The 6,969-nt window shown below is 47.0% G+C and overlaps 1 long non-coding RNA gene across 1 annotated transcript; it reads right to left on the bottom strand.

The window, feature by feature from the left end:
• Nucleotides 1-350: 350 nt before the first annotated feature.
• Nucleotides 351-6,769, bottom strand: LOC132504132 (uncharacterized). The gene is made up of 3 exons (XR_009534749.1): nt 6,653-6,769; nt 3,101-3,237; nt 351-388 (listed from the first exon to the last, which is right to left on the bottom strand). It is a non-coding gene; the product is annotated as an uncharacterized LOC132504132 (long non-coding RNA).
• Between the last annotated feature and the right edge of the window lie 200 nt (nt 6,770-6,969).

Here is a 6,969-nt window from a genome sequence, read left to right as displayed (position 1 = left end):
GCTCGAACCTGTGTCCCCTACATTGGCAGGCGGACCCTCAACCACTGTGCCACCAGGGAAGCCCCAGAGCATTTTTTAAATTCGACTTATTGCCTCTAGTTGTGAATTGTGTGTGTGTGTGTGTGTGCACGTGCACGCGCACACACACATTTGCACTCAAAGCTATGAAGCTATGCCATGAAAACCTAGCTTGGCTTACAAACTGCCCCAAAACAAACTTCTGAGCGTAATATTTCCATAAAGGTATGTCTTGCAAACAAGGAAGGCTCCTATATTTGTATATTTTCTCTAACTCTGTTTTATTCTTGGAAATCTGAGGAGTTGATTCCCTGGAGCCTGTTTCTAACGATGCTTCGGGTTCAGCTGTGTGTCCCCTTTGGCTTTCTTCCTGAAGTGGAGAAGCATTTGCACAGAGCACACCAGGTGTTACTTTCATATCCGCAGACATACGAGAATACATGAGCGCAAACACTAAATCAAAACATAGCAAAATTAATGATCATCGCCGGGGTATCTAGACCAAACTCCTTATTACTGCGCAGGATCTGCGTGCATTGCGTCTCTCTTCTCATTTGATACTGAGATTGGACAATCTGATACTGATACTAATCAGCATTTTTAACTGTTAGTTGATGTTCACATAAATTATAGACCAGAATTCATCTCTTTTAGTCAGCATCATGTCATCCATTTCCTTTGGCTTGTTAGGTAATGACATATCCAAAGACCGAGTTCTTGGGGTTTCATTTTGCTGGCCTGGACCCAAAGAAAACTCACTCCTCTGGCTTGAGCCCCAATTTCATGCCTGGGAGCTAAAGCACATGACAACTGTTCATCATTCCCATTTCTTTCTTTTATTTTTTTCCCCCACTATCTGGAAACCAAGTCAACAAAGGAAACTGGTAAAACTCTTTTGTAAAACGTTAAAGAAACTGAAGTGGGTGGGTGTAGCTTTCCTAAAGGTGCCAAGGGCACAGGGTTACTGGACATTCCACAGACCTTTTCTTTTGCGGTACGCGGGCCTCTCACTGTTGCGGCCTCTCCCGTCGCGGAGCACAGGCTCCGGACGCCCAGGCTCAGCGGCCATGGCTCACGGGCCCAGCCGCTCCGCGGCATGTGGGATCTTCCCGGACCGGGGCACGAACCCGTGTCCCGTGCATCGGCAGGTGGACTCTCAACCACAGCGCCACCAGGGAAGCCCTCCACAGACCTTTTTAATTGTATCCACACCAGGCAGCTGTATATGTGCCCAGTCCTCTCCGAGATAAACTCCATCCCATGCAGCTCAAGTAAAAACATAATTACCTGTCACCTCTTCTATTAGCTGTACATTCTTCTATTACGCTCTAATACAAATGTTTCTAGATAAAATATCATCTTTCTGATTATACTTTCTGGGTTCAGCCGTGGTAACCCAGCAAAAGGGAATGTATAATTTGCTCAAAACCTACGGATTTGGAAAACAAAGTTGCTGTAAGCTACCCCAATTTATCCAGCTTACAAAAACTGCAGAAGTGAACATAATCGGTTGCCACGAAGAGAGGAATGCAAACAAATAAATCTCACTCGAATCTCTCAGTAACTGGGTGTTTCCCCTTCCCCACAAAGGAATGACCGGTTTTCCTCTTACAGTGGCAATGGAGGAGTGAGGAAGCTCCTGTCAATCCACTGGAAAAAAGATTGGGGAAGGATTTGCTCCACAGGATCCTTGGGGGACCACCTTTCTGGACTCCAGGTACATCTCTCTGTCTATGATAAACCCGAATTACATTCCTGAGAAAGTTCCTGAAAGGCCAGGACGTGTATTGAATGATAGGTGACCAAAGGAGATAGGGAATTCCCCAAAAGAAAGCAGAAAATGATTTATTCATCAACAGGGGAGTTAGATATTGCTAAAATTATTGAGTCAAAACTTTGCCCTTTCATTCACAAAGGAAGTTGGGGAGAGCTATCAGAAGCAGATGGTAATTTCCCAGATGGGGATGGAGGAAACCCTACGTAAAAGAATAAGGAATGTTCTGGTCTCACAATGAGTCAAGGACTTAGAATCCTTAGGAGATTGTGCAATTTCATGGCCCCATAGGTCTGTCTCTAAATTCTGAAGTAAAGAGAGGATGAAATGAAAAGAATTAACCTATCTAAGCGTTCATAAGTAACTGTAAACTTGAGTAAATATTGCAAGAGTCTGAGTGAGGACAAAAGATGAGAGAGTGACAGTGCAGGGGATGATTTTGGGGTCCATCAGTGGTGCCTCAACCTCCCCAATTCTCTCTCTGTTCCGTATCTACTCCTAGGCACTCACCGGCAAAGGAGTTAATGTCTGGTTCATTTTCTCAGTTCCCAGGATCCTGACAAAGAGAAGATGCCTACAACGAACGTGGTCCCCTCAGAAATCACTGCAGGTGTTTCTTCCTACTCTTCTGTTTCATTTTGATTTACTTCAATTCGAACCAAAAAGTGACTGGTATGCACTTAGTGTGTGCTAAGCCCTGGACACGGATGACAAAGATGGGCAGGACCAAGTCCTGACCACGAGATGCTCAGAATGTAGCGCGGCGGTGGGAGGGGGCGAGAAACCAGCCAATGACCGGGTGATGGGTGTGATGTGGTGATGAAGAGGATGAAGAGCAGAGGAAAGGGCGACTCTAACTCTGCACTAGGGGATCCGGGAAGGCTTCCCAGAGTACATCAGAGACATGTCTCAAAAAGGGAGGTGACGTGTGCAGGGAGGGCAAGGTGGAGAGGGAGTCCAGGGAGTGTGGGGAAGGGCGCTGAGGAGGTACCAGGAATGCGCCCTGCTTTAGAAGCTATGGGGAGTTTGATGTGGGTAGGCTTTTTCCTATGGGAGATGAGAGGGAGAGAAGAGGCTGGAGAGGAGTGCAGAGTCCAGAGGGAGCCGGGCCTCACATGACAGACCAAGGAGCTCGCACGTATCTGTAGAGGAAGAGGACTGCCACTAAAGGACTGTAAGCAGAGAAGTACCGCCATCAGCTCTGGGTACCGGCGTAGGGCATAGGCTGGAAGAAGGCAAAACTAGAAAACTACCAAGACGTGAGGTCCCTGCAGTACCCCAGGTGAGGAAGCAGAGCATCCAACTGACCGATCACCAAGGGTCCTTCTGTCGACCAGAACAGATTGAAGCAAACGCTCTGCCTCATATCAGGTCCTGCTTTCCTTCTTGGGACAGTGCTGTGGTCCTCCAAACTCATGCAGGTTATGCAGTCAGGTAAGGAACACCTGAGAATATGGAAAGAGAATAAAAATGGGCTGCTTCTCTGGGCGGGTCCCAAAGTCACCTGATGGAAATACATCCCCATTAATGGTACCTGTCACATAGTTCCATGAGTGGCAGCTCTGCAAGTGACCAGGGGTCTCAGCAGCCCTCGGCCGCAGACTGGCGCTCAAGTCCACATTCTCCCTCAGCGCCAGCCAGTGCAAAACTCACCTTTCGGGGCCACCTTAGTCAAGTGCAGTATTTTGAGCACTGGCCAATTTAAATCTATAATTCAACTAAAGAGTGACAATAAAAAGTTCTGCAAAATTTTCTCTTAATGTGATTTTTCCAGGGTTCAGAATTTCCTCACCCATCAACCTCACCACCAAAGTCAAGACTTAAAACAACATAAAAAACAGTCCATTTACCTGAGTGCTTTAATAATGCTTTTTTTTTCCTACCAGAATTTGCTGCCACTACTGGTCAACATTTAGAGCTTTAGTTCACCAATATGACATGACTTAAGGAAGGTTTCATCAGTCAGTAAGTTAACAGATATTTATGGTATGTCTCCTGGATCAGGATGCTTTCAGTTGTGGAAGATGAAGACCCAATTAAAAGTGGCTCGAACAACCACTGATATGCATTATCTCGCATAAGAAGTTGGCAGATAGGTTGGTTCCAAGGTTGGTTAATCAGTAGTAGCTCAACAATGTTGTTAAGTCCCCAGAATCTTTCTTCTTCCCACTCTGCCGTTAATGGATCTTAGCTTGTGGTCTTGAGTTGACTCCCCTCATGATGCCAAGATGGCTGCCACAAATCCAGGCATCACATTGCCCTTTTCTAGGGGCAAGGACAACAGTCACAAAAGCATAGAACATGCCCATTCCTAAGCCAACCGTTAGCAACAAGAATAGGAAAACCTAGGACTGACTTAGAATGATTACAGCACAACCTCTGGGCCAGGTTGAGGGCTAGCCTTTTCTGAAGCAGTCAAAATTAGGGTTGTGTCAGCAAGGAAGCAAGGGCAGCAGCCGATAGCTAAGCAGCTAATGAGAGCTGCTCTGTTATTCTTAGTACCAGAGACCCATCAGCACACAAGCCCCACAAGATTCTGGCTCTCAGGAAGTTTGTTTTCTAGTTGAGAGATGGGAATGCTGGTGGTCACCTTAAAAGGAGAGAGGGGCTTAGCTGAAGTAGCTCCCAACCTCAAGAAGTAAAGTAACATGATGCACATGTCTCTTGTTGGGTGAGTTTTAGTTCCATCAGGTGTAGATGAAATATATTAAGTATCAGTACAATAGACTTCACAATTGTGAGAGAGAAACATTTTAGACCTGGGAATGTAACGGGCAAATAATAGGATGGGAATAAATTAATCCTCACTTAATTTCTGAGTATCTAATGCATGCAGAACACTGGGCAGGACTCAGAAAAGGTATAAGGTATATAAACCTTGGCCCTCAGAAAAGGTATAAGATATAAACCTTGGCCCTGAGAACGTCAACGTAGCTGGGTGGCAATGGACATGTGATGGGTATGAAATGTAGCAGGAGTTCCGAAGAGGACCAGAGATAACAGGCTTGTCACTGGAATAAATCCCATCAACTCGGTATTTGGAAAATAATATAGGAGGAAAGAATATAAAGGGAGTAATTTTTTTTTTTTTTTTTTTTTTTTTTTTTGTGGTACGCGGGCCTCTCACTGTTGTGACCTCTCCCATTGCGGAGCACAGGCTCCAGACACGCAGGCTCAGCGGCCATGGCTCACGGGCCTAGCCGCTCCGCGGCATGTGGGATCTTCCCGGACCGGGGCACGAACCTGTGTCCCCTGCATCGGCAGGCGGACTCTCAATCACTGAGCCACCAGGGAAGCCCAAAGGGAGTAATTTTTTAAATTATATAAATTAATGGGTAGCTAAGAAGGAAGGTAACAAAATTAAAATTGGAAGGACCAAGTGTAAGAGCATAAGCTTGAAAATAATCCCAATGCATGTCATTGACTAATATCTAGAAAAATTAATTTTATAAGAACAAGTTCTCCACGCATCAAGCAAGATTCATCTCAGCAGTAACTACTGGATAAATAATACCGATATGATAATAACGGTAGCTAACACTGACAGAGCACTTTCCATATACCAGGCCCTGTTCTAAGCACTTTACATATCAGGCTATGTAATCATTACATAAACCCTAAGTGCTGCTTTTATCCTTATTTTACAGATGAGGAAAATTCTGGAGCAGGGAGATTAAGTAACTTGCTTAAAGCTCACATAAGCCAGTGTCAGAGCCGGATTCAATCCCAGGCAGTTGGATTCCCGAGTCTCTGATTTCAACCACTGCTTTAGCAGGAAGGAAGCAAGCCCTGAAAAAGCCAGATTATCAGAGGGAAAATAAAGCCCATCTGAGCAGTTTCCTTCTCAAGTTGGAGAAGAGGCCCGGTGAATCTGGAGCATAATTCTTTGCAACTCTGGCCACCTACGTAAAAGCTGTTTAAAAAATGAGGTGCTCCCAGGGGTGTCCGGCTGCTGTCAGGGACGTGTGGGCAGGAAGCATCCTACCTGCAGAGGACTTAGGGGGGCTGAGCAGAGAGCTCCAGTGGTCCTACGCCCCCGGGCACACATGTGGAGGGGTCACCCCGGGAGTCTGTAGGTAAGACCATCACGTCTTACAGGGTGCTGCCCCCATCCTTCTGATGGGGACTCATAGAATAAAAGCTCAGCAGTCACAGCAGGGACACACAGCATAGAAGCTTCCAGAGCAGCCGACAGCCAGGAGGACACATCGCAGGATGTCCCCAGCTCACACCTGACACTTCGCCCGCCCATGCTTCCCAGTTCAGCCTCCACTGGGTTGCCCCAGGCTTGCCTTTTGGCATCATGGTTGCCAATTCCTGCAGTTTCCATCTTGTCCTCCGTCTCATAAAAAGACCCTGCTGGGCTCCCTCATAGCTGCTCTCCAGCTACTCCACACCTGGGAACTGGGCCCCTTGGCTGTCATACAGATGCTGAAAACCACGAAAGAACTGAAATTTTCACCAGCCCAGCAGAAGTCCCTCGGCCTCATCCACTTGGAGATGCTCTGCATAGTGAAAAGGATACTGGGTCAGGCTGCAGTGGTCCCGGAACATCAACCCTCGGGGCGATTTCAGACAAATTACATAAATTATGTAGCCTGTTTAATACCTCAGTTTCACCAGGTATTATGAGAACCGAATGAAACGCCGTGCATGAAAGCCACCTGAGAGGGACGAGTCACAGGACAACAGCAGGGTTATTGTTCCTCTCGTCCTCTTGCCACAAACCTGGTGTAAGGGAGGGCACACACCTGCCGGGGGCTCGGACCTGCCCTCCCCACTGATCACCATACAAACAGCTAGGCTTGAGGGTACCTCTCAAGATACCACAGAGTAGCGGCTTAAACAACACAAACTTACCTTCTCACAGTTCTGCAGGCTGGGTGTCCAAGGTCAAGGTTCTGTCAGGGTTGGTGTCTGCTGGGGCCTCTCCTCCTGGCTTGAGGATGGCTCCCGCTCTTTCCACACGGCTTCCCTCTGTGTGGGAACAAGGACAGAGGCCTCTGGCGTCTCTTCCTCTCCTTATGGGGACACCAGTCCTATCAGATCTGCGCCCCACCCTTAGGATCTCATGGAGCCTTAATTATCTCCTCAAAGGACCCATCTCCGAAGACAGTCACGTTAGAGGTTAGGGCTTCAAATAAGAATTTTAAGGGAGCCCAATTCAGTTCATAACA

This window comes from Lagenorhynchus albirostris, chromosome 1, assembly GCF_949774975.1.
Source record: "Lagenorhynchus albirostris chromosome 1, mLagAlb1.1, whole genome shotgun sequence".
NCBI lineage: Eukaryota > Metazoa > Chordata > Mammalia > Artiodactyla > Delphinidae > Lagenorhynchus > Lagenorhynchus albirostris.
The sequence above is the reverse complement of the archived record's forward strand: the minus strand, read 5'-3'. Positions and strand labels throughout refer to the sequence as shown.